We start from the raw sequence: 27,094 nt of genomic DNA on the forward strand, positions 1-27,094 counted from the left end.
ACGGAAAGCCTGGACTTTTCTTTTGAATGCTTTTCCCTCAACCAGAAAGCCCCTTTGCTTATTGGATAACAAAGCTGTCAAAAGATGAACGTATCAAGATCATCACAGCTTTTTAACTTGATTTGAACAAAAAAAATTTTATTCTGATTTCCCTCCCAACTACGCCACTGGAAGAGAAACGCTGTTAATGCCCTTTCTTCATTTCTGTTGCCTTTATCATGTCTGTTTTTACACCAAAAACGGAGCAGAAGACTGAAACGTACAGACAGATTTAGCTTAGCGGGATCTAAAAGTAAGGTGTTAAAATCATCCTTATGTCTCACAATGACGGTTGTTTAGCTCTGAAGCTAGTTTGAGGCCAAGACGTGATCCATTAATGTACATCTAAATCAGCGTTTCTCAAAGTTTTTCAGGCCGATGACAATTCACCCCATTTAACAAACACTCACAGACCAAATAACTTGAAATTACCCCTGCATAACACAACATCCTCATATATACAACCTGAAGCAAAGAGATTAGTCTCTTAACTCATTGTCTTTGTTCTTCCTAATGTGAATCGTGGTTTGGTTTGTAAATGTGACTGGCCACAATAACACCAGGAACAAGTCTACGAGGGATGTTTGAATTATTTACAGATCCTGAAAGCTTTCCATTGATTGAAAACACATGGAAATCAAAAAACGTTCTTTACTTCAAGTGCTGGGTTATCTGTAATTTAGAAGCATAATAAAAGAATAAAATAGACTTAAGTTGCATTTTCAAAAACAAGCATTTTTTTACAGCCAGTAGATGGCCTAACATAAATAATTTTACTTTAGGTGTTAAGATGCAGTTAACCAGCATGGGGCGCAGCGCTGTTCACAGCTTCTTCACCTTCATAGTGGATTCAGTACAGCCACAGATCTAGATCTACATTCCTGTGGCATGCAGATCTAGGTCATAATAGCGTTGGAAAAAAAAAAGCTCTGCCACTCACCCTGAGAAACTTTCCACTGGCTTTCTTTTTAGTGACCCGGTCTTAAGCCACTTATCCACTATTATTTTTAAACCCAATCTTTGGATAAGCTAACTGTAGCATGTCACTTTGAGTTGACGTCATGGCAAATAAACTTCCCAGATAGCACATGATGTTAAATCAACGTTGAAAAATAGTTAGAATCGTTGATTTTTGGTTGAAGTCGATAAATGACGGTGGATGAACCATCAAACAACCATCCAATCAAACCGTTGAAACTGTGACATTGAATCAACGTTGTTTTGTAGTTGAAATCTAATCACTGAAATGCCAAAGTCTGATTAATGGTTGATTTTTGGTTGAAGACGACAAATGACGGTGGATCAACCATCAAACAACCATCCACCTCTAGCCAAGTAACNCTTTCTGAGCTAACAACAACCCAATTCAACTGTGATGATTGTTTAAAGCATCTTAAAATAGATATAAGAAATTGTCACTTGTATTATTGTATTTTTTTGGTCCTAAGCAGCTTTAGCATCCAGGACAAGCTAACCTTGATGTATGCTACATGAAAATGCTGAGATATATCCAATAGAGGTTGCTTATTTCCTTATAATAGAACTTCCTTTAAAAAAAAAATAATTAAAAAATCTTGATCTATCCCTTTAATTTACCATGAACGACTGAAGTAGCAAAAAATAATTTCTAATGGAGGCTAAACGTAGAGAACAATGTCTGCTTTTCAGGCGAGGCAGATTGAGCCGACGTGTTTGGCTCATGTTCGCCGAGGCGACACTGATGAGTTTTTTTTTTTGTTTTTTTTTTTCCCAGAGTGAAAGCTTCTGATAAAGTTGGGCGAGATGAGCGTGGATGACACTGTGTCGACGTAGCAGCTGTGGGACATGTGGCCATCGTATCATAGGATGTCCTCGGATTAATTTCTTCCACAAAGAAATTGAATCATGACATCTTTGTCTCCGTCCCGTTCTGTCAGGGAGTTATGGCAACCTCGCTGTAGCACAGCATCGTGGGAAAGATTGTGATTGAATGTGAGAGGAAAAGATACAAAAAAAAAATCAACCGATGATAGAAACAATATGACCTTCTAACCTCAAGTTTTGTCTTGGCTGTCAGCTAACTCTGCCTAATCCTAATGCATCAGAGAAGTTTTGGAGACACACACACAAATCTGAGCCAACTGTTACAGCAGACAGTGGACCGATAAACATGCAAAGTGACAGATGTAAGATGGAACCATGGAGGAGCTCGTTGACCTCTGCTCTGTTCGGGGCGCTGTGCTCACCAGCACAAATTACCCATCCGTCCATCCCGTGTTTCCTCCCAGCAACAGGACTGACTGCGGATCCTGGAAGTCTCTGCACAAATGCTGTCTGCTGATGTCTAGAAATTGTTTTTCTTTCCCCGTTTACTGGGGGGGGGGGAAGAAAAGATCTAACTGGGTAAATTTGGAAAAAAAAATCAGAATGAAACAGAACAGAACAGTAAATTGTAGACTTTAGATATGAAATTATATGCTCCATCCATAAAAAAAGTATTTGCACCCTGCTTTCATAGTCCAGTTTCAGGTTTTGCCTGCCATCTGTGCACTTTGAAAATGTATTTTTTCCCCATTTGTCTTTATAAAATAGCTAAGGTTCAATTACAGTGGTTAGAGAGCCTTTATGAATATCAATTTTCAACTCTGGCTTCATTTTATGGACTTATTTCTGGACTTTTACTAGGCCAAAGCAACACATGGATAACCTTTGCACTTAACCAATTTATTCTGGGACATTTCTTGCTTCCTGAAAGTACTGAGCTAAGTATGGCAGATTGTCTGTGCTTCAAGTATGAACATTATCATTGTTTTTATTTAATGTTTTATTTAATTTAATGCAGGTGTAGTTCTGGAGACATTTGGATAGTAGCATTGATCATTTCCCACGCAATGTGACTGAGATAACAAGAAAACTGACACAGACTTTTCCAAAAAATGTGATGTTTGATATGTTTTCAAAGGAACAGTATTATGTAAAATCAACTTGTGTTAGCTGTACATCATGTTATAATGTTATTCCCTCATGAAACATACCTAGATTGTTGCTTTGATTCGTTCATGCATGTTCGAGTAATCCTTTAATCTCCTCTTGCAGCCATTCATCCGCGCCTGGGTTGACCTAATGCTGCTTCCCTCACAACTCCCCTACTCAGCTCCTTCTGACTAGCCAGCAGCAATTAGCAAACACCTCTGCTGGTAAAAACTTTGTCAAAGGGTTAATAGGGGAGCGATGTTGTGATGACTTCCCAAAGGCGGAGTTTCAGAAAGAGCAGGAGTTTCTTGAAGAGATAGAGGCCCAATTTCAAGGCGTTAAATCAGGAAGTGAAATTTCTTTGATAAATACAGCAGTTCTATAGGTAACATAGTTACTTGGTTGTGCTATAAAATGGCATGATGTGCCTGGAAAGCACATAATACTGGCCCTTTAAGGTCTCTGTATGGATTGTTTAATTTTACGTTGGTGTTATTTTTCATTCACTCAGACGATTTGTTACGTCTCATCCCTCTGGAGCATCAGCCTCGGTAGATTCATGAATCAACAGGTGTCCCACTATCGAGACAAAAGTCTTATTACTTATTCATTCAGTTTGTTTCCTCATCTCCTCGTTCTGGTTTCCTCTCAGTGTGTTAGAAATGACCAGCCTCAGGGTGCCTGGCTTTATTAACGTTAAATTCACATTCCTTTTGTTGGTCAACAAATTGGTAAATGTAACTCATTTCCTAAGCCATAAATTTTGTTTATGCAAGGCCTTTCAAAATTGATGCAGACAAATAAAAATCCTAAAGTGGACTTCAGCTCGGCCTTCAACGCCGTCAGGTCAGACGTCCTGCAACTAGCTCACAATGCCATCCTTCTTTGTCGGGACGAGCGCCAATCACCACCGGCATCCCCCAGGGTCATGTTCCCGCCACACTCGTTTTCTCTCTGTATATAAATGACTGTTCACACCTGGCAGCACTGTCATTGGTCTGATCCACTAGGTGATGAGTCTGTACAAAGACAGTCTTCTACCAGACTGTTTCTCTGATGAACACTCACCAGTCAAAATTACTATTAGTCACCGACGATTATTCTGCTGGGTATCAACACTACGCATGTTTCCACTAATTAAACCTTGTCTTCTTCTTTAATAACACTGTAAGTACCAAATTTACATTTTTAAAAAAATCCATTCTCCCCACCAAATGTGTGTGTGTGTGTGTATATATATATATATATATATATTTAAAATATCTACATTGAGAGCAAAGTAAAACCGAAACAAATTCCTTGTTTGTGTGTACAAACTTGGCCAATAAAGACCTAAGTTGCAGAAGAAGAGGGCTGGAAAAACAAAGGAAGAACAAATCAATGAGGTCCAATACAGAAACCCACTGCCAGGCCTAGACATCACCATAGAAATAAAACAAACCGGCAAAAACACAATCAAGCCCCTCAAAGCACAGCCTATTGTACAGTTTGCAACAAACACTTTTATGAGTTTTTCCCTCTTTTTCTTCTGGCTTCCTGCTTGAAAGAGAAGATTTCTTTTCTCATCTTTGCCGACAGCAAAAACCCAGTGGAGGTCCATCAAAGATCGTTTCATGTTCAGACACAAACGCCTGGCTTTTCACTCTGAAGATGGATTCTGACTGCATTCAGGGGAATCTGGCGTTTATTAATAGATGGGGTTAATTTATATTAAAATGACTTTATATGTTAAAATATAGATACACATGATGAAAAAATTCTCACATTTGCTTTTAGTGGTGTTACTGTTGGTTTAAGTTGGGGCTTTCATACCGAGGCGAAGTGGAGATATTTCTGTTACCCAAACTGGAGGGTTTTGAAAAAGTGGGGTTTTTGTACAGTTCTCTCGGCATCATTAGAGACACCTGTGTTTAATTAAATGCCAGTAAATATCAAGAACGCTTTATGTTCGTTTTTCAACTCGGAGGGAGTTACAGTAGGGAATGTTGTAGTTTTCTGGCTTACTTTAAAAACCGTCTAAAAACAAAGAGTTCCTAAATCAAACCTGTGATGGGCTTTCCATGCCCCTGAAATTCCTGGTTTGGTGTGTTTGAATGTTTAAAAAAAAACAACTGAATTTATACAGCCTCATTTAATTTCCAAACCTGAAACAAATGTCTTGATTGAATAAAATTAGTTTTAAACATAAATCTGCCAAGGAATTAATCGTTTTCATCTTATGAAGAATTTCCTGTCACAAAAACAGGCCTTGATGGTGTTATGACCGTTCCCTGCATAGATCCACACCCAGTTTGTCGAGCCGTTGTATCGTTAAAGAACTTTATAGCCAGTGTGAGGGAATGCTCACCAGAACTGCTGCGTTGGGACAAACGGCTCCTTTGACACTTATTGGACTGATTGTGCTGAACTGCAATGAGACCAAAGAGATTCCTGGACCTCACGGTTGCATAGTTTAATCAGAGACATTAACAATTGCAAACAGGTTGAAATGTCTTGCTGGGTTAGAGCTTTGTCCACCAATCACACGCTGCCACTGCGGGATGTTTCATGAAAATGGATAACGGTATCATTTTTAAATCCTAACTGATATGTGTTGCAATTCAGCAACACATTGATAAAGAATATTTAATTTGTAGCAGATGATATTAAAGTCTGTCACTGTATGGAAACCTTTAGGTCTTGTGGATAAGCGGAGGTCATACATTTGCTTAAATTGTCACATTTTACTTCATGCTACTTCTTGCTTTCATGTTTTTAGCTACACAGTAATATTAAATTACAAACTTTGCACTTTATATCTCCTGTTCAGAGACTTTTTTGAGTCGCTATGAACCAGTTCAGTTGACGTCTATGAGTATTTGCGTTGAGGGGTAGCGTTAATGATCTACAGGGAACATGTGGATAACGTTTCATTGACCCATCAGACAAACAGCATACAGAGCTAAATAATGTATGCTCAAACATTTAAATGTCGTGTGATTGCCAGATAAAGGGTTTGAACGGCTTCACCATCTCATCGCAGATAATGATTCCGTCGATATCAATAGACTAGAGCAAACATGGCTCTGTTGGCACAACCAATCACTGATCGATTAAGCGGCCACCGCCAGTTACTCATTCGCAATCGCTGGTTTTGTTTGAATGAATCAATAGAAACGCTACAGCTACATCAATAATCAGGCATTTGAAAGCACTTCTTTTTTTATTGGCAGTGTCAGTCGGTTATTGGCACGTTGTAAATGTTTCAGCAGGAACCCCACAGCGCCTCACGTTGGGTAGAAACCAGAACGTCATCATTGGAAATAGCAGTTCTTATCTATCGTGCTGAATGTTAAGTGATCTCTGGCTGCTTAGTGTGTAAATAAGATACTGTTAAGGTTTAATGCCACTGCTGATGCTGGCATTAAAGCTTTATGATTCCCCCTCAGCAAGCTTTGATTACCAACCCTGTTTTGTCATTTAATCTCACAGCCGCCTCAGTGTTACCGACTATATTCTATATTCTTTTAGAGAAGAAAAAAAAAAGAAAAAGATGCATTATAATTTCCTGAATCTTAGATTGAAACATCAAAGCTTAGAGATTTTTAAAGTTCAAATTTGACAGTTGATGCTGCAATATCTGTGAAGTCTCTTTGGCTCATCAAATATTAAAGAGGTGGGCATTAAAAATGCACAAGGTTAACAACATTGTGTTATTTCTCTGATCCCGCTCTTGGTAATCATCTTTAAAAGGCTTGGACAAGGAGCTGCTCAGAGAACAAGACAGAGACAGACCTTCGTCAGCAGGTTTTAGTCATTCTGTTAAACCAGAAAAACTAACAGTGGAAAAGGAAAACAAGCAGGGAATCGTGCTATGGAGTATGGACACGTAGCTGATGACAATCGGTTTTAGTTGTCTACATAATGCGCTGAATCTTAAATGTGCGTGTGATACTTAAAATAAAAAGGGATGCAGTGCTTAACTACTAATTGTCAACACTTCAACAACTAGATAAGGCCAGGAAAAAGTTTTAATACAAAAAATATGAAGGGAGAGGGGAGTAGGTTAGCTATGCTAGCGTGACTTTGACAACCTTAACAAGTAGATGTGCTGCAGAATTTGGTGTGTTTCGGTTCAGTCAATAAAAAAGCAACTCGCACACCAACTCTGACAGATTATGATAAAAACAATGTATCATTGTTTAAATTAGCTAATTAACCACTGCTGTTTTCAGATGATTTCTTATTAATAAACGCAAAATGAACATTTAGCCTCAAAACGAAATACTGAATGTTCTGTTATTTGTGTGGAAAATGTTGGAGTGTTTTTGATGCTAAGCATTGATACACTAGTTATGTATCTGCTGTGTTTTGGACATTTTAACTGTTTATTATTGTCCAGGCAGCACTTCCATCAGGCACTAGTTAGCTAAGTAAGCTAACATTTAGCTAGATGTGGCCTTCAGAAAGGTCCAGTTTTTCTGCCTAACTTGCAACCAGCTTGTCAGTTTCCATTTCCTACCTACCATGTGAGAGTGTGTGGGTTTGTGTGTGTGGGTACGCACTCATGTATCTACCACCTTGTCCGTTTCCATTTCCTATCCATCGTGTGCGTGCGTGTGTGTGCGCTGAACGGAGGACCTAAATACAGGAAGACTAAAAGGCATGAAGGATCCAAACCAAGTTAAATAAAAACAAAAAGAAAGCTACTAAAAGAGGCAAAAGAAAAAGTTAAAACCACCAGAAGGAAAATGCAGCAGTAGGATATTGACTGACTGAATCATGAAGAACAGGGGAGAGAGATTAGTGAGATGAGTAACAGATGGATCTAATTAACTAAATAGAAAAAGCTGATGTAGAGAAAGCTGAGGTCTGAGGGAATCTAAACAGGAACTGTTTTTCCATTGACTGTATAATTGTGTAAATTGGAATATACAAAAATAAATTCACTTCATGGAAACACAGCAATTATTAAAAAAACAACAAACAAACACGTAAACCCTAACCCTTGTGCGTGCGAGTACTGAAGCACACGTAGAGGACTATGGCAGTGATACAAGTTTTACGTGTGTGGGGTCGATTGGACCCCATTTCTATATACAAGGGTTAAGGTGAGGTGTTTTTTGGGGGCGTATCAAAATTAGTGTGTTCCGCAGAACCGCGACGGAAACACTTATTTTCGCATCACGCGAGTCGTGATCAACAATCGGACGTTACTGTTGGCAGAAAAGACGAAGACGACAACAGGAAGTGGTAGGAGGATGATTGTGTCATGTTATTTTTTAATTATTTAAAACGCGAACAAACGTATTCACGTGTGTGTTTGTTTTTTTCGACATTAGCTGAATATTGATAAGGTTTTGCTCACATTTGTAATGGAAACACAGCTATTGATCACATCCACAGAGTTGTGTGTGGGAGAGTCTCTTATCTTCCTTCATTGCTGGATGTGACCAACAAGTGCGGTTTCCCCATGCTGATGCAGACTTTCCATAAAGGACGTTGTGTTCTAACGAGATAAACGGAGTCGCCCCATTTATCGTTCACTTGTCGTGAGGTTCTATGTCTGACTGGTGAATGTGTTTGAAATCGTTCCTTTTTTCTCGCACTTTCAGCTGCATTTGCTGTCGTGACCGTCTCTCTTTGCTTCTCAGGTCAAGCTGCACTAATAATTATACATCTGCGGCTCCATGTACATTTAGACATTTCATCTCATTACGTTTGCCCATAAGTTCCTGGCTCCCTCTACTATTGGTGCCTACCCTTTAACACAATTTAACTCTCGTACTTTCTTGCTCTATATACCAGTTAAAGATGGGTGGAAGAAACCCATTTGAAGTGCAAATGTGCTCTCGCTTCTAATTTCTGTCTTATCTCGGCCATCTAAAAAGTACCTCTTCTTTCTCTTTTCTTCTTTTGTCCTCGCTCTCTATGTTCAACAAAGGTTGAGAGTAAAAACTCTAATGAAGACCTGGGAGATTTCCTTACTTATGCGTCACCATAAAGGTCTTCAGGCAAGAATTTAAAAAAAAGACAAAGTGACGTGAAAGAAATTCCAACTCAGAATAAGCATCGTTAGTGTGATGATTAATCAACATGACAACCCTTCCTTTGCTGCAAACACATTCCATCCTATCACATGTGAAATAACAAGCAGAAGTATCCAGATTCAGGATAGTATATTTTCTAAAGCGTTGATATGCTTATTATAACCTTCAGAAGTTGTAACTGTTTCACTCTCTTCAGGTCGAAGAGAGTTTTCCTGAACCTTCTGCACATTGTCATGATGTATAAAGACGATGTTGGAAAAAAAATGTATTTTAATCCACTAAAAGTGACAGAATATGTGTAAAAAATTAAAACCATGAAGTAAATTATTGCTATCATTTAACCACAAATTTAAATGAATTTTTGAGGGTTTTATGTGAACGTAATTGTAACTTGGTAGAAAAAGCGATATGTAGTTGTTTACATTTAGATTAAAGAATAAACAGCAGTCTCTTAATCGTTGACCATTTCCTTTGCACATTTCACATGTAACAAAAAGTTATTTTCTGTTTTTCTTTTGGTGTAAACTAACTAACTTGACTCGGTAATTACACCGGGTCAGGATTGAGTGAAGGCAGCCGTTTCTGAGATGTTATCGTCCCCGTTTCTAATTAACAGGCCTTCAGACAGACAACAGCAGATTGAGTTCAGTTTCCTTTAGCTTGTTTTACTCAGACTGATAATCAGCAAACGCGTTCACTAAGATGACAGATCAATGACGCGTCTTTCTACCAAAACACCTCGGAGTTAGCTTTGCAAATCCTTCAGTGGGACCCCAGTGCTTCATTAATATAATTACTAAGAGCATTTCCAGAATATTCTCCATGAATTAATAACACACACTGTATTTTATTACACGTCTCAAATCCAAGCGTTTCATTCATTTTGACAATCAAATATTTTTATGAAATGTGAAAACTGAATTGCAATCTTTCAAGTACTTTACTTCTAGCAAGAACAATATATAACACATTGTCAGTCAACCAAAAACCAATTAATAAAACTGATTTTCTGAAATAACAGAACGAGGTTTTCACCTCCCCTTTTACGTCACTATTAAAGCCAAAGGCAATTTCAACTACTGAGGTGAAAGGTCAAGGCCGCACAATCAACACAAGAGGTGCAAGAGGAATGATTAGCAACAAACCAAACTGTTTCTGTTTTACATTTGCTAAAATAAAAAACTATAGCCATCCATGACATCAGAATGCTTAAATGTAAAAAAACAACAACAAAAAAAAACTATCTTTAGCATATAAATGAATTGAGATTGAACGTTTTCGTAACATCACTCCCAATGGAAATACAGTGAAATGCATTGGACCCGGAGTACAGCCCTGTGGTACACCCTATGGCAAAGAGGCCACAGAGGATAAATCGGACCCCCAGCTTCACGCTGAAACTCCTGGTGGAGAAAATATCCAATGATTCCCAGACATGATCCACAGAGTCAAACACAGCCATCAGATCCAACAGAACAAACAAGATGTCATTCTCAACGCCTGTAGGTGGCAACACGTTTATGCCTTGTGGATGATGGTGAAGATTAGTGACCAGGTATGATTGGAGTCGGGAATTTGATATGTTGAACCACCGGGTCGTTTTATGGAGGAAGTGGTGATGAACAGTAGCTGCATCTTGAGCCTCGAACACCAGACACGAATGTCTCTGTAATTTATAGGAAAAACAGAGATGACCCAAGATGGTTCTGAATGATCAGTATTCATGTGTCAGTTTCCACCTGCATCAGCTCAGAAAAAGAGAGTCCTCTCTCACTTCAACCTCTGGGATTCTTAGATTTGTGTCCAGAACACAAACAGTTGTTATCAAGCTGTAGCTGTTTGTCTTCACCTGAACTCTAAAGATTGAGAGCCTTAACCCTTGTATGTAGAAATGGAATCCAACCGACCCCACACACGTAAAACTTGTATCATTTGCCATAGTCCTCTACGTTTGCCTCAGTCCTCGCACACACAAGGGTTAAGATACCCACAGCTTTAGCACTGCTCTGTAGGGATTCGTTTTGTTTTTTATGCTCAGAATTTCCCGGATTTTTACTTCCGAGCACAACTGCTAACCACCTCTAATAGTCTGAGCAAGAAATGGCCCCACTAGATTGGCGATGGTTTTCTGGGCTCAGGCTGGAAGAAAAGAAAAGTGATCCCTGCCTCTGGGGTCATTCTGAAAGGTGTGAGGGCAGACGTCAATGGAGGGACGTCAATGGAGGGAGTTCTTCACTGGTACATACAACCTAAAATCTCTCAAATTCGCAAATCTGTCAAAGTTACTTCTGGTAACTCGGTTTCAGACACTACTTTCACCTTACCAGAATCCAAGAACTCTTTTATCTCCTGAAACGAAAAACTATAAAACGACAGGAAAAGACACTGTGAGTGTAGAAATGTGTTTAGGCTTTCAGTAAGCATTAAAACATTGATGCTTGAATGTAGAAAGCTCAAGAAACTCATAAATCTAAATGAAAATGATTTTCAGATTAAACGCAGGTTTGCAGCCAAGCAATCTTGTATGTCAGCAGCTCTGTTTTCATTGGCCGTATGATTGCGTAATTTGACATTTAAAAAATAAAGTGGCTTAATGTAAACAGTGCAACTTTGAAAAATCTCGTTTTTCTGTAAAAAGTTTTGCCGCTAGGATGAGGTTGGTTTTTATTCCAGCCATACTGAATTTGGCTTATTTGGCAAAACTGTAATAGAAACACTTTTTCCCGCATCACACGTGTCACATGACCAACAACTGGATGTTGCCACTGACGGAAACCATGAAGAAGAAGACAGGAAGTAGATTAGAGGATGATGGCACAGCGTGCTTTTTAATGAATTATCGCGCAAACAAACATATTTCACGTTTGTTCTTCTATAATAGACATACTCCAATTGTGAAATCGTGTTTTTTTGAGATTATCGAAATATTGACTTAAAGTTTTGTGCACATTTGTAGCTGAAGCAGAGTTTGTGATTGGATCATTGCTGTACATTCATTATTATCCTTTTCATTCAGTTTATTTCAGATTTCCAGCTCTACGGTTGATCGTTCTCCTGTGGACAACCAGCTTTAGCCAAGCTTCAGCTTTCTGGAGTCTCATCCAACACTCCAGGACTCGGTGGCGGTAGGTAACTCACTGGCTGCAGAGTGACCGGTTTGTCTGATGCATCAACAGGTTCTTCTTTGTGGTCACTGCTGAGGCCGTCCATCTTTGAAGCTGCTAAAACTCATACTATTATAGAGGCAGAGAAACATGTTGATGATCAGTTTATAACTTTGAGGCACCTGCCTGTTAATATCTTTCTCAATTCATGAGGGAGTTGTACTTAACATTTCCAATAGCTCAAAACTTTAGTTTTTTCTTACAAGTTTTATCTTCAGAGATGAATTTACCTCCGTTATGCCAAGGTAAAACCTAAGCCTTCATTACGTCTCCTGGCTTATTCTTGGTTTAGGATCTCTTGGTGTGATACTACCTGAAACAAACGATCCATAAATCTGAAGATTACTAAGAGATCCTCGAGAAAACCTGTGCGATCACGTGAAAACGAATCAAAACAAGACTTTCCTTAAGCTCAGGAACAAAACAGAGATGGAAGACAGCACTTCTGTTCTCAGTTGACCAGAGTTTGACCAAATCTAATTGCTGTTCGCTCTCTCACAGACTTGGCCATAATGACTTTTAAAGAGATTTTCTAACAGCTACAGAAACACCATTAGTTCTCCATGCAATTTGAAGCATACACCCCCCTGATTGCTTGAGATAGAGCCATCTGAGAGATGGGCGGCTTGGCTCCTCTGTGATCGTCTGTCGAGCTTTAGTGCTGCCTCTCGCGTTCAGCTTCATCTCTGCGGGATTCTCTGTAGATTCAGGTTGCTTTTCTCTTCATGTTTTTTATTTCTTTCTGGCAGCCAGTGTGCCACAAAGCTGACTAATGGATTGATGGTTGTGTGGATAATGGTGACTTTGCACAAGTTTATGTCTCACTTAGCGTCCCTCAGTGTCCTGTGTGCAGGAATAAAGAAACAGAAGCTCTGGAAGAGTTTCTGAAACAAACATAAAAATAAACAGCTAGTGGGTGACATCTTGGAATATTCTGAGATGTGCTGGTTTTACTTGATCCGATATCCCTGAGAAGTCGTGCCATTTAAAATTTTTATTGCACAAACGGATGTGAGTTAGTTATCAATCCTGTAACACAAGAAGTGATCAACCGTGTTCATATTTTTCATTGAAAAGTAGCTGGAGCTCAGAATGTTTCATAGAGAGGATCTGTGCAAATGCATATTTACCTTCTACTACATATTCTCAAGTAGATTTAGGTCTGGACTTTGACTGGACCATTCTAAGACATTTATAACTTTGATGTAAATCTCTCAAACTCTTTGAGGGCTCTTTTAGATGTTTGGTGTCTTCTAAAAATGGTCCAACCAAGGACCGTGTTTGCAAATTATCCTGTGACTAGAAAAAAAATTGTTCAAAACAATGGTTGCTTTGTTTTTACCATGTGACATCGTTTACTGTACTTGGTGAAATAAACATGAATTGAAGTGAATGGATGAATTATGGCTTGTTCTGACTGATCTGTTTGACTCTATAGCTGCGTTTCCATCACAAATATGCACCAAACTTTGTCAATATTCTGCTAATGTTGAAAAAAAAAATAATTTTACAATTTAGGTGTTTCCGTTAAAACAGAAATGCAATTAAAAACACTTAAATAAGTTTAGCACGATAAGTCATTAACAACTTGCCACGCCAGGATCCTCTGACTACTTCCTGTTGTTGTCTTCTTCGTGGTTTGCGCCAGCAGTAGCATCTGGTTGTTGATCTTGTGACTTGTGCGATTAAAAAAAAAAAGTGTTTCCATTGCAGTATTGCAAAATAAACCAAATTTGGTGTGTTTCCATTGAGCAAATTTATTTTCAAACGTCAAATTGCTCAATTTTACGGTAATTGAAAATGCGGCTTGTGTTGCCCTGTGATGGACTGCTTCCATGTAGTACCCTGAGGCTGGAGGGGGTATGAATACTTTAGAGGTTAGCTGTATGTTAAGCTTGTCTGGTTTCTCTTTTTTTTTTTCTTTTTCTGCTCGGTATTTATCTCTGACAAAAAAAAAAAAAAGCCCTCGTTACCAAGAACAACATCCCCACTTGAGACGGAAATAACATGAAACGCGGTGGAAATTGGGAAGTAATTGCGCAGCTGGTCTCATGTTTTCAGACCAAACTAATCAGGCCATACCTCAGCAAGTGAGTACATTGCATGTTATTTTCAATAACAACAACAACAACAAAAAAAAGAAAAACGAAGAGGAGGAGGAGAAAGAGACATGGAAAGAGAGAGGGACCAGACTTTGTCAAGTGCTGATTGGTGAACGGGGTCCAGGTGTACTGGAGATGAGGGGAAGAGGGACCATCTGCTCACCCAGACAGCGCACGCCAAATACGACATGTTCATTATGATTCACAGGCACACAGGAATGCTTCCTGTGCTTCGGTTGGGCCTGGAGCGACGTACATCCATATGCAGNTGTTAAAGATGATATTTCATGTTCCAAAATTCCTAAAAAAAATCCAAACCTAAAATGGAGTCTTTAGCTCATTTAGAAAGTTGAGTCCCCACGCGTAACCACCTAGTCACTCGCTAAAAATGGTCCTCACGTTTCACCTAATACAAGTATGTGTGTGTGTGTGTGTGTGTGTGTGTGTGAGAGACATACTCTCATGGTATGTTTGTCCACACAGCTGACTGCATCTCTCCATGGCTGCCAGGGATGTGACTAATCCTTTCTTTCCTGTTCTGGTTGGCATCGTTTAAAATTACTTGCAGCGTTCCGAAACCTTCTTATTGTGTATTACGTAGTTTATTTATTTTTTCGAACTCAAATTTCCAGATTAAGATTGAGTCTGGTTAAGATTATTTGTGGGATTATTTCAGCAAGAAGGCAGTTCAAAGTGCTTTACGTGAATTAGAAGGAAAAACAAACAAAAACACAAAAACAAAAGACAAAAATGTAAAAGTATAGAGCTACATATTGGTTCCCCATGTTTAATAAGAATAATAGTCTGTAATTTATAAGCTAGTAGGGGTTTCTCTGAATTCTTAAAATGAGTATTTTCTCTAGATAAACTAATAGGAGTTTCTTTTTTATTCTAAGTTTGTAATAATTCCTGCTCTGGGTTTAGTGAAGAATATAAACTAAATGTTCAAGAGTAATCATTATAAAATATTTCAGTAAAAAGTACAATTAATCAGTGTATCAGTATTAACTAAAGGCTACTTTAATCAAACGGGTTTTTAATCTGGATTTAAATTCAAAAACATCAAAAGAAAACCTGACTATGAATTTATGGCATCTATTCCTACTGTGGAAACATTTTAAATATGAGGGCTGCAAAGTGGAGGGAAATGAAGTATAGATACAATGTAAAAAGATATAAAATCTGCCTTTTTACGCCATATGTGTGATGAGTCTGTCCATATAATAGATGAATTTGACTTTCTGAGATGACTTTAAGCTCTACATATAATTTTTTTTACTGTTGTATCCAGGAAGTTGCTTCAGTCAAATTCCTCACTTTTTCAGACTCGTTGGGATCCAACTCTTCAGTAGAGCCGCGTTAATGCAGAAATGACAGAATGTCAAATTATTCTACCATCCGTGTGAAATCTGCCTGAACGGTCCAGATGTAATGTTCACGTTTACATACGTGTGACAAAGAAATCTTTTTCTTTAATGATTTTCCGAGAGAGATTTAAAATCTGCTCACAGCTCAAAAATTAATGTGCGTAACTCAGGAAAAGACACAGCTGAGCGATATTGTAATATGAACCTGCTGGAAAAAAAAAAGGATTATTCTTGATGAACAGCTGTAATATTGTCTCACGTGGAGCTTATTATGGTTTAATTTAAACGTCTCGTCTGTATTCTGATGTTACCTGTAACCTGCCACCAGATCGTATGCAGTTTCCTCTAATATAGTTTCTATCAACTTATCTTTATTGTATTTTGGCAAATCGACTCTGCTCTGTGCTTCAAATTTCATTACACCAAACTGTTTTCATCTTGAAAGCTTACAGGAATGCGTCTCCTGACCACGTCTCATCTCTTTGGCCCTTCACAGTGAATACAATATAAACAACATGCTAGGTACTTTTTAAGCCTCAAGGACACTTTTGAAAAGCACAGCTGCAAGTCTTGTAATTATTTTTTTTAATTAGGGATTTAAAAAAAGACAAGAAGATAAAGCTTTTACAATTAAAGCTAATTGATTTTAAAATTTATCTTGTAATTTTAAGGAAGTCATTTGTTACCAGCCAAGTTTATATGATGGCATCATACATGTTTAATTGGTGCTAAATAACAGCAATTATCCAGATTTGTTTTTGAGGATGACTATTAATAAAAAGTCTGATCTGGTCATGCGATTCTTTTTTATAATGGTCCACATAACTGTGTGAATTAGGAAAAAATAATGCTTCTTTTCGTACCAGATATTACAAAGGATATAGAAATGATCAGAATCTGTGTCCATCATTCAACTCTAGTACTGGAACCACAGCTTCAATTTGTGGAACCATTAAAAACAAAAACACTTGTCATAGTTTTCAATCGCAGTATTTTTTTTTTTCTGCCCTTGATTTACAATAATGCTCTGAGTGAAAACAGATTGGGTCACAGCGCCCCCTGTCTGTCGTGTCTGAGCCTGTCTGCACGCCGGCTCAGAAAGCAGCTGAAACATTGCCGTTACATGTTAAGACATTCAGAGTAAAGTTGCTGAGTTTGTGAAGCAGCAGAGCAACTTCTTCTGTAAGTTATAGCTGCACATAACAAAGCTAACTATCAACTATCACTGATGAAATCTAGTTTGTGTTTTCGCGCAGCATTGATTTCTAGAGAAGTAACTGGGACGCAGTGTGGAATATTCTTTATTTAATCGGGTCGGCATCAGGTGGAAAAATCTGGATTACATAATGCATGTTTTTCTTCTTGTATTTTCTCTTACAGCAGAAGGAAGATGTAACAATAACAAGATTTAACACGCAGTATGTTCAGATTTTATCACTGACACCAAATGCACAACTCACGGCTTGAAGCAAATTGCTCATAGTTCTACTCAGGTTTTTTTTCCCTCCTTCTTGAGCTAATATCTCTCTTGAGCTTTTTAATCTGTCAGTCATTGCTCACCTCCATGCCGTGTAGCTCATACTCACCCTGCCTGACTCGATTGGACACCTTTGGGGGTAATAATGAATTGGTTCTGTCTGTCAGCGCTATTTTTGTAGGTGAATATATCTGCTCAGCCTCTTTTTCTCCCTGTCGTGTTTTTATTCTCCTGAAGTCCATTTAAGACTGATCAAATAACGATTTGATACGCTAAAGCTGCTATTTCATAACATTTATAATAAAAAACATGAGTCCAAACAAAAACAAAAGAAGGGGATTATATCATGTGTATGGAGCTAAATTAGGGCCATATAGTTTGCTTAAATTCTTTTTGAAACTGAGCAAAGTGTAAAACTGAAAAACGATTTGAGACTGAAAAAACTTTTGAAATAAATAATTTTAAACTTCATAGTGTTATGCTAGATCAAATCCCCTTTTTTTCTCTTCAAAATTCCAGTATTGTCTGGTAATACCCTCAAGTTATCAGAAAGTTGAACAAACATCCCTTTCATTTTCAGTTTCAAGCATCTGGCATGCTGAGTTGAGTGAATCTTCACAGCATAGCAAAAGATTACACAATGTTTTCGTTGGGTCGTTGTGATAGCCTGGCCATTGCTTTGCTACACCTCGCCTGATTCTCATCTCCCTTCAGTGCTCCGTCTGAAATTTATCCCATTGAGCTCGATTTCTCAGGATGCATTTCATCAATCAGCGAACAGAAGGAAGAGTTGTGAACGATGGCATTGAGTTTCCTCTGCAGTTTTGAACTGTAGTATGGTTTATGGTTTGTGGTTTGGCAACAGCGGCCGAAAAAGTGAACAAAACCATTCGGTCCTCTAAATATTTAGCAATTAAAAACAGATTGCTTGAGACATTTTATTACTGGCTAAGATGACAAGGCTATGCACCCCACCGGTTGTTTATGGCAACAGTAAGCTTACTAGTGTTGCTTCCTTCATGACCATGCTAGAGCATTTCATACGTCACAGCCAAATGTTAGCTTTTGGGTAAAATTAGATCCAACTGCGACTAAGTTCATGCTTTCAGGAAGCAATCACTTCTCAACAGTCGAGTGTTCAGACCTTCTTTACCAAGCAAAGTGTAGAACAAGGGGCTTTTTTTTAATCAAAGCTACTGTGGTAATGAAGCATTTTTGTAGCAGTCATCCACATGTGAACATGGCATGAAGTGGTTATTAAATTATGTTTGTCCCAATAAGATGATAGTGGAGTGCTATTCTTCTTGGCTGTACTGTCTTTTTTGCAACATTGACATGAAAGACACATTTACAATAGTGTGATGGGATCTTACAATTTGAATTAAACACTTCTGTGGATTTCGTACCTTATATCCACTGGGAGCTTGTGGAAAACCCTCAAATGGAGCGAAGGATGATAAACAAGCACCGAACTTTATCTTTGACGAAGTAACTCGGTGACGGCTTGATGTGCTAATTGATGGTTTCCAATTCTGACTTCCTCAGCACCACCGTTTAGCACCTCACCACAACTCACCTTCCCTCTGTGGATATTACTTGAACCAACCAACCCCCCGACGCGCGCGCACACACACACACACACACACACACCCACACACCTCCCTTTGGAATCTGCCTGGACACATTTCTTTGGATAATTGCCAAATTCGTGTCACATAGCTGCTCTGAACTTTCACAGAGCTGTCGCTGCCAAACTCCACTTAGCGTCTAATAAATTATACATCATGTGGGAGGGAGGGAGCGAGGACGAGAGGGAGGACTGTGTGTTTGTAGATCATTAAATCCTCCGATGTCTCGGGCGTTCAACAAGTCTTTAGAAATGGGTGACAAGCCAAGAAAGCAATATGAAATGAGAGGAGGAAGAGCATTTGCATGGTATGGCGAGTTGAGTTAAATGACACTAATTTCTTGTGTAACATGGGGTGTGAGACAGGCGAAAACTTGTTAGAATCCTCTGCCTATCGACTCCATGTCTGTCATTCATTCAAATTCATCTGGGCTGACAGGGAAAGCAGCATGACACAGAGCATCTGTGACACAACGCAGCATCCGCTGGCTGCAGGATGCTGCATTAATACTTTTCACTCCAGTGAAAACCTGAGAACAATTTCAGCTGTTTCTGAAATTGTTGGGCTTTCTGGATGTTGCACAACCAAGTTTAAGATTCAATAAGATGAATTGGTGTTTTCATAATGGGTTAAAAGTGCTAACTGGGAACAGAAAGGACTAGCTAGCAGACCAGTTGCTAGTTAGCTGCTTTATAACTGATATAAATGATAACGCAGCAGTTATTTATTATTTGAAGGTTTTCTGATCAACAGTGATGACTTGATTAAAGTCCTGTGAGGCACAAGCTGTTGCCAACTTCAGACTTGCATATGAAACAACAATGTTTAAAGTTGCTTTATATGTACTTTAAACATTATTTTTCTGATGAACAAATATGAACTCTGAATATGGAGTGATGTAATCCCATCAGACCTGTGCTCATATTCAAGATATTTTTTACCTTTGCTGCGCCGCAACATTTTGCAGTTTTTACAGTTTACAGTTTTTACCAAAGCATCGTATCAGGTAAGAGCTCCTCAGGGTCTTTGTGGTTCTTCAGATATAATTTAACAAATGGGAATAACAACTTGCCTCCAAACATTTCATTCCTGGAAAAAGAAACGTTTTTCTTCTGCATGTAAAAAGCATAGTGAACTAGTCAGACAGTACCTAGTTGTGTCTTAAATTTGTTTTTATAAAATATAAGTTTTTTTACTTGTAGGACTTTCCTGTCAGGCAAAAGTTTCAGTCACACACAAATATCTTCATTGACTCGTTCTGTGACTTGAGTTGGTTGAGTCCACTGGCAACTAGCATAAACTGCTAGCTAGCAGGACTAGCTAGCTTTTTTTTTTTTGCTATGCTTGCTTGTAATACAGCAAGTTCCCACAACCATCCTCTACGTTTATAGTTTTTTAAATCTTAAATTTCATTCATGGTGGCATTAAAAAAGGTCTAATAATGTCTTAAATGTGACTTGCTGAAGCTAGCAGACGCCCAATGCCACCTCCACTGGTCTTTTTAGTTTTCTGCTCCATCTTCTTGGAACCAGTTACAGAAATACATAAACCTAAAGGTGCTGTTGTAGCTAAATATTTTAAGAGCTGTTCTTACTGATTTTGAGAAGGAATCATCTATTTGTAAATGTTTTAACTGTAGAATCTGTTAATTTATTTATGACGCCATTAGCTTTTTCACTTTTGCTGTGAATATTCTGTAACCGCTGTGTGTTTCTACTAGTCTTATCCAGGATTCTCTTGTAATCTCAATGAGATTTTCCTGGTGGAATAATGGTTAGTAAAAATAATAAAGCAGCTCTATATGGAAAAGTAATAATTAAAAAGAGCAAATAAATTAAATGGAAGTAGAATCTGATCATGTGTAAAGAGAATTTGTCATATTTTGAGACACATGTCTGACGGATGTGCGTCATGGTAGAAACCCAGGAGACCAGAAAGAAAGTTGAACAAGTTTCCTAAACCCAAAGTTTCTGGTCCAGGGTGTTTCTTTAAGTCTGGCCGGAGGGCCGCTGTGAGGACGAGGAGAGGCGACTAATGTAGCTTGACTGGAAAACATTGTGAAATTCCTCCCATTACCAAGACACAAGTTGATGTGGAGGAATGAGTCCAGGAAGTGCTGGTCTGTTTTGTGAGGTGAATCCAGGTAGGAGGGCTTCCTGCTGGGGTAAACAGGAAGCATGAGAGAACTTTCTAGAAGGTGTGCACCTGTGTTTGGATGATTAAATATTAATTTAACGTTTTTTCCCCATCGCCACAACTTTGCTACCTCATTTTCCTACATACTGAGACTTTCAGTGGTGATAACCTGGCTTATGGATGGTCGCAATACTGCTGCATAATTCATGTGCTTTCCTGAGCAGATGAAAAGATGATGTCATCAGTAGAAACAAGTGTTGGGTTATTTTCTGACGCTGTTTGATACTTACATCTGCAGAGATCAATACAGATTTATATCAGGCGCATTAATTCCCAGCTTTTTATTGCCAAACTCCTTCCTGTGTTGCATGCAAAAGAAAAAAAATAAAAACCCGTTTTAGTGTGTGTAACAGGATGTCCAACACATCCACAAGCATGGAGAGATGTTCTGAAACTGACTGACGATTGATCGGTTATTTTATCCAACAGATTTCAGCTTAGGTCACTGAGCAAACACCCGAGGAGCAAAGATATGATAAAACCCACATTGGAGAACTCAAGCGTGAGGAAATAAGTAAACGTGTTCCAGTGTCACATGCAGGTCAGTGAGAATTCAGTCTTTGTTTTGGTTCTGGAAATGGGAAAAGTTTTACATTTTTTCCCCATTAGCTCGCTAACAGACATTGGCAGGCTAATGTCTTTTAACTTATGTTTTATGATATAATCTTACATATTTAGATTTACATCAACATCAAGTTGATATAAATGAAAGTATGATGCACATTTTTTCTTAATTGTTTACAAAAATGTGCTGGTGTTGACAGGCCAAAGGCTGAATAAATAAATCATAGTCCCATCATTTCCCAACAGAGTTTGGGACACTCAGACTTATAACTCCAATGAATTTATCTGCTGTTCCTTGTTCTCTGTCACCACTGCCCCACTTTCAGCTGTGATGCGTTTGAGGGTTTTCTTGGATCTACGTCCCGTTTGAAGTCGCCCCACAGCATCTCAGTGAGATCAAGATCCGGGCTTTGAGTCCGACGTAGCACTTTTCATTTCTTAGTTGTCAGCTACTCCTCAGTGGATTTACTGTTGTGTTTTGGGTCACTGTCACGCCGCAGGGTCCAGTTCTGCTTCGGATCACATTCTTCTCACACGGCCTCACATTTTCTTTATGTACCATTGTCCCATTCGTGGTCAACTCTGTGATTCTGTGGGCTGCCCACGTCTTCCTGGATCAAAGAATCACGACACCAAGGCACGTCCACATGTACTAGTAACAGCTTGGATGCGGTTGGTCCTTTGACTTAATGCAAGATGTGTTTTCTCTTCTCGTTTCCAAATAATTCAGCTTTAGACTCATCTGATTCTGTTCCTGAAGTTCTGGTCTTTGTCTAGGTTCTCATTTGGGAAACTTGAGCCCGGTTCACACGGTAAGATTTAAAAATTGTCAGCCGGCTTTCAAAATCTGAGACGCAGCACACATGACGATTAAAATTTTTTGGCTGTAACAGGTTTGGTTGTTCACAAACCGATTCCACCTATTTAAATGTCAGACTGGAAATCTTTACCCTGAACAGGAGATCAGGGTAAACAAATATGGCCGACAAGGAGGAAGCAATGATGAAAGTTTGTGGACGATATTTAATCCACCAGACTTTGTGATGCGCCACGGCCGTTGTTTAGTCTTCTGTGAATTTTGGATTTCCCTCCATATTTCCATCACCTCTGTTTCTGACTGGCCGCCTTTGTCTGTCGTTGCAGAACATGCCAAACGCTGCAATATTGGGCCAAGACAATCTAACATGTTGAACATTCCTGATTTTAGATCGCAGTGACCAGATCAGAGCTCTGGCAGGAATATCTCTGAAGATTATCTCACGAGTCATCCCGGGGGGACCTTAAAATTGTTGGAAATTGGAACAAAAATCACTAAAAAAATCTTTCCATTTGAACTAGACATTAATTCATGACTTCTTTCAGTTCCTTAGAAAACTGCTACAAATTTGTATCCTATGTTTTTTTTACATTAAGATTTGGATGAGTGTATTCACTGCATCAGTACTCCACAACTGCAGGCCTAAATTATCTTTTCCTGTAAAACAACTTCAGGTTGATGCATCTGTATGAGCAGAGGGACTTTTTTTTTGATGGCAACAGTAAATGTGCATTTCAGCCTGTTATCCATCAGGATTCGTGACGAGAAGACAGACACCGCAGCTGCAAACGCCACCTGTGAGTTCTGCCTCATTTTTGCCTTGAGCTGAAAGAAAACAATATATGTATATATTTTTTTTAATTTTATTTTGTGGTTCTGTGTAAGAGATTTCTCTAATGTGTGATGCTCAGTAAGCACTACTGAGTAATCAGAGAACTGGTAATGGATCACGGTGGGAGAAAGGTAAAATTGCAAAACGTTTATGACATGATTGAGACGCCGTAGAGCTTCGCTGGCCGACAAGTCGTGAACCGAGGCTATTAAGCTCTGCTTTCGTCAATGCGAAGCAAATCCCAGAGGAAAATCTGAGAGATCAGGAAACTCTTAAAAACTACACTACTGACCGGATGGACTAAGTTAATAGCTGTTTGTGTGTTGTAGTGTGGAAACAACACATTTGAACCTCCTCTGACGCCTCAAATGGACGTTCAGCAAGAAAAAGGCAAGACGTACACCCCATCTGGACCTGAAGCACCGCTTTGATGTTAAGCATAGCGGCAAGGATCACCAGGTGTCAGATTTGACAGGTTTATTTCCCTTTTCCACCAATTAATTGCCCACAGTCTGATTTCAACATAAGGGTTAGATAAAGAAACTCGTATTGCTTTTTCTTCTTCTTTTTTTTTTTTTTTTCTTTTGGGAAAAAGATTATGAGATGATGCAACTCTTGGTTGTTATGGGAGAGATACAGCGTCATAACGGATATCTTTTCATTCTGTGATGCCTCTGTTTTCTCAGTGGGAGTAACCTATATGCACTCTTCCTCCGCAGCGACATGCCACAGTGTCATTAATAATTCAGTGCAGAGCCATGAGCAGTTTAACAATAACCAGGCTCTCTTTCTCAACACAAGGCTTTTCTCACCAGGCACAGAGTAGCTGGGCAGAGTTAAGTGCACACAGCAAACAAATGACCAAAACAGAAGTTTGGCAAGCTGACGCAGTACAAAAACAGAACTTCCACTGTGAAACATGGCGGTGGCAGTGTCATGGTGCGGGGTTGCTTTTCTTCCTTGTGCACAGGGAAGATGATCACAATTGGAGTTGAGTTTGGATTTATTGGCCCGACTCGAAGTATTTGTTTTCTGTGATTGTTGAGTTCAATCCTTCAATACATAGAGAACAGAGAAAACCAAACGAAGGCATGATGCAAAGTCGTGTTAATTACTTATCATCAGCAGGAGCAGGTAGTTTAACCTGTTGAGGAAATATTCAAAGCATTTACTCAACAGAAAGTTAATCAGGCCGTAACAAGCACAGCGCTCTCGAACGCATCTCCATTTGAGCAGCGGCGGATCGGATCCTGTGAATCACATCCCGGATGATTTGCACCTGACTCAAACAACAAACGACAAAATGGAGCTGGAAGACGTTGAACAAAAGCAAAAACGGGAGAAGTTACACTGCTTACTTAAATGGTGGTCTAAAAACAAAAGCAGTAAAATCTTAATATGTCAGGTTTACTTCAGGCTGACTGTAATTAAAGTTAACTAGTCGGATCGGGCCGGGTCTTTTAGGATTACTTTAGGCGCGATCTAAACTCTTAAGTTGGAGAAAGTTTCCTCATCAGCTGAGATCAAAACTAAACTTTAGCAAAATAACTGTCTCTACCCGCATCTAACCGGCTTTCTTGCACATATTTTTGGGTAACGAATTCCAACAGTGAAGCATGGTGGTGGTAGCATCATGGTGTGGGGATGCTTCATTCAATGAGGACAGAAAATCTTTTAAAAGCTTATAAAGGAAGATCCCAGGGCTAAAAACACAACCATTCTGGAGGAAAGCCAGTTAGATGTTGGTAGAGAGAAACTCAAAACGATTTTCCACCATAATTGCTGCTTTCCATTGCTGCACAGGCACCAAGTCAGGACTAAGAAATGACGATTTTAATCGCTGCACAGCCACCTGAAGACCAGGTTCTCCTCACCAAAGCTTTTACTTATTTTTGACTTAAGCTTGTCCTTCCCTCAAAAAGCTTTTTAATTGCCTCAAGTTAAGAAACGTGGCTGCCCTTAATGAGCACTCATCAACTTAATTGGATGCTAAATATCTGCGCAGAGTTAACATAGCAGCTGACTGCACGGATACGGATGAACACTCAGGAGGACGCGCCGTTCCAGTCAAACGCTAATTTTCACAATAAGCTTGCCTGCTAAATCATTGGGGGGGTTTTTTTGAGGGAAGTTTGGTAGTTACTCTGGAAGTAAAGTCACGCTGAGCGATAAGCAGCTGTGGACGTTTTTCTTCTTTTTTTTTTTTTACTGGTTTGTGGTGGGATCCACAGAAAAAGACGTTCACTTGGTGTACCTACTTATATAAAATGAGACTCTGTTTTATTCAGGCTGCAGCCCGGGAACAGACAAGCTCATGTCCCCCGACGTGAAAATTGATGCTGTTATACAACAAGCGAAGAGGAGAAGTTGCCGGAGATCACGACACACGGCAGCGGTTTGCATGGATGTGGCCCTGGGCAAGAAAGGCAGCAAACATCAAAATAAAATCCAGCAACAGTTCCAGGATCTGTTAGCTCAACTAAATTTTATGAAATGTGAAGCTAATCTATTAGGAAACCTATCGATTTTTATGACAAACTAGAAAGTTTTTGCAAAGAAACCGTATTGAGTTTATGAAATGACCCTTTACATTCAATAAATGGACCTGTATGTATGCATGGTTATCACTTTATTTCAGGAACTTTATCACTAAATGAAACACTTTGTAAAACATGCATTCATCAAAGAAAAAAAAAATCTTTGGAGCCCCCAAATTGTTGTGGCCCTGGGCTACTGCCCCTTTAAGCCTTTTCCAAAGTGTGGCTAACAATTTGGACTGTAACTGGAACCAGGTGCTTCAGTCATATGAGACAAGCTGTGAGGTTTTTGGTTGGTTTGACAGGAAGCAAAAGATAAACATTCTGTTAACTGTTAAACATGGCGGAAGACCTGTGATGCTGTGGGTCTGATTATTTTCCAAAAGCCCCGGAAACCAAATTAAAGTTCATGGTAACTTGGACCCTTTGAAGACTTGAAATAAATACTCAGTAGATTAGTAAAGTGTTATTATTTAGCTTTGGTAGTGCATATATTCCATAGCACATTAAAATACCTGCTTAAAATAAATAATTTAGCCTTTGAGTAACTATTTTTTTCACTCTAAGGCAAATTACAGACCAAATGTTGGATCTCAAGGGTAAAAAGTTACCAAACGGATATAGAAGGACGTTCTAAAACTGGCTTAAGCATCAAAGTAAAAGTTGTCCAAAACGTGAAGTTTCCAAGCAAAAATTTCAGAAGTTACTTCAATACTGGGGAAAGAAAAACCCTCAGCTGCTTCAGATCAAAATCAACAGTGACTGGAAAACCAAACAGACACCCACATGGCCAGAGGGATTAACGGAGCCTCCTCTAGACTAACACTGCAGGTCTCCCGGTCCAACTCAAACACCCCTGATTCTGAATCCACAAACACAGAGGAGCTGTGTGTCTAGGAGAACATCACTGTTTATTCTTCAAACCGGGCCTGTAAAAAAATAAATAAAAAACGGAGCCTCGTTCTCATGGCATCAAAGGCTTCGGTACGGAACCAGCTTACTTATTAACAGAGCAATAGTCCCTAAAATTACTTCTAGATCGTTAATTAGATGATTTGAATTGCCTGTAATGGCTACTTAAAATAAATGGCTCCAACAACAGCATCATCTGAAAGTGCTGAAAAAGTCGAGAAGCTGCAGAGTGAGCGGCTCGGGAGGCAGACGTACGCCTGAGGTGGGGACTGGTCTGAGGAAAATGGTATAAAAAACAAAAGAAGATTGTTTGATGTCAAGGACTATTTTCCTGCGGTGACCCCAGCAGATATCAAAGTCCCATTTAAAGTCAATTTGACTGTAATGCAAACAGTTTTCTGTAATATAACAGAAACGCCAACAAGGAACTAAAATCTTTGAAGTTTTGTACAATTTGCTATTTAAGAGGAAAATTGAT

At 39.1% G+C, this 27,094-nt stretch overlaps 1 long non-coding RNA gene across 1 annotated transcript; it reads left to right on the plus strand.

The window, feature by feature from the left end:
- Positions 1-8,113: 8,113 nt before the first annotated feature.
- LOC103143286 (uncharacterized) lies at positions 8,114-25,779 on the plus strand. The gene is made up of 3 exons (XR_476778.2): positions 8,114-8,223; positions 12,037-12,145; positions 25,456-25,779. It is a non-coding gene; the product is annotated as an uncharacterized LOC103143286 (long non-coding RNA).
- The last annotated feature ends 1,315 nt before the right edge of the window (positions 25,780-27,094 follow it).

The sequence above is a fragment of the Poecilia formosa genome, unplaced genomic scaffold (assembly GCF_000485575.1).
Source record: "Poecilia formosa unplaced genomic scaffold, Poecilia_formosa-5.1.2 Scaffold107, whole genome shotgun sequence".
In the NCBI taxonomy this organism is placed as follows: domain Eukaryota; kingdom Metazoa; phylum Chordata; class Actinopteri; order Cyprinodontiformes; family Poeciliidae; genus Poecilia; species Poecilia formosa.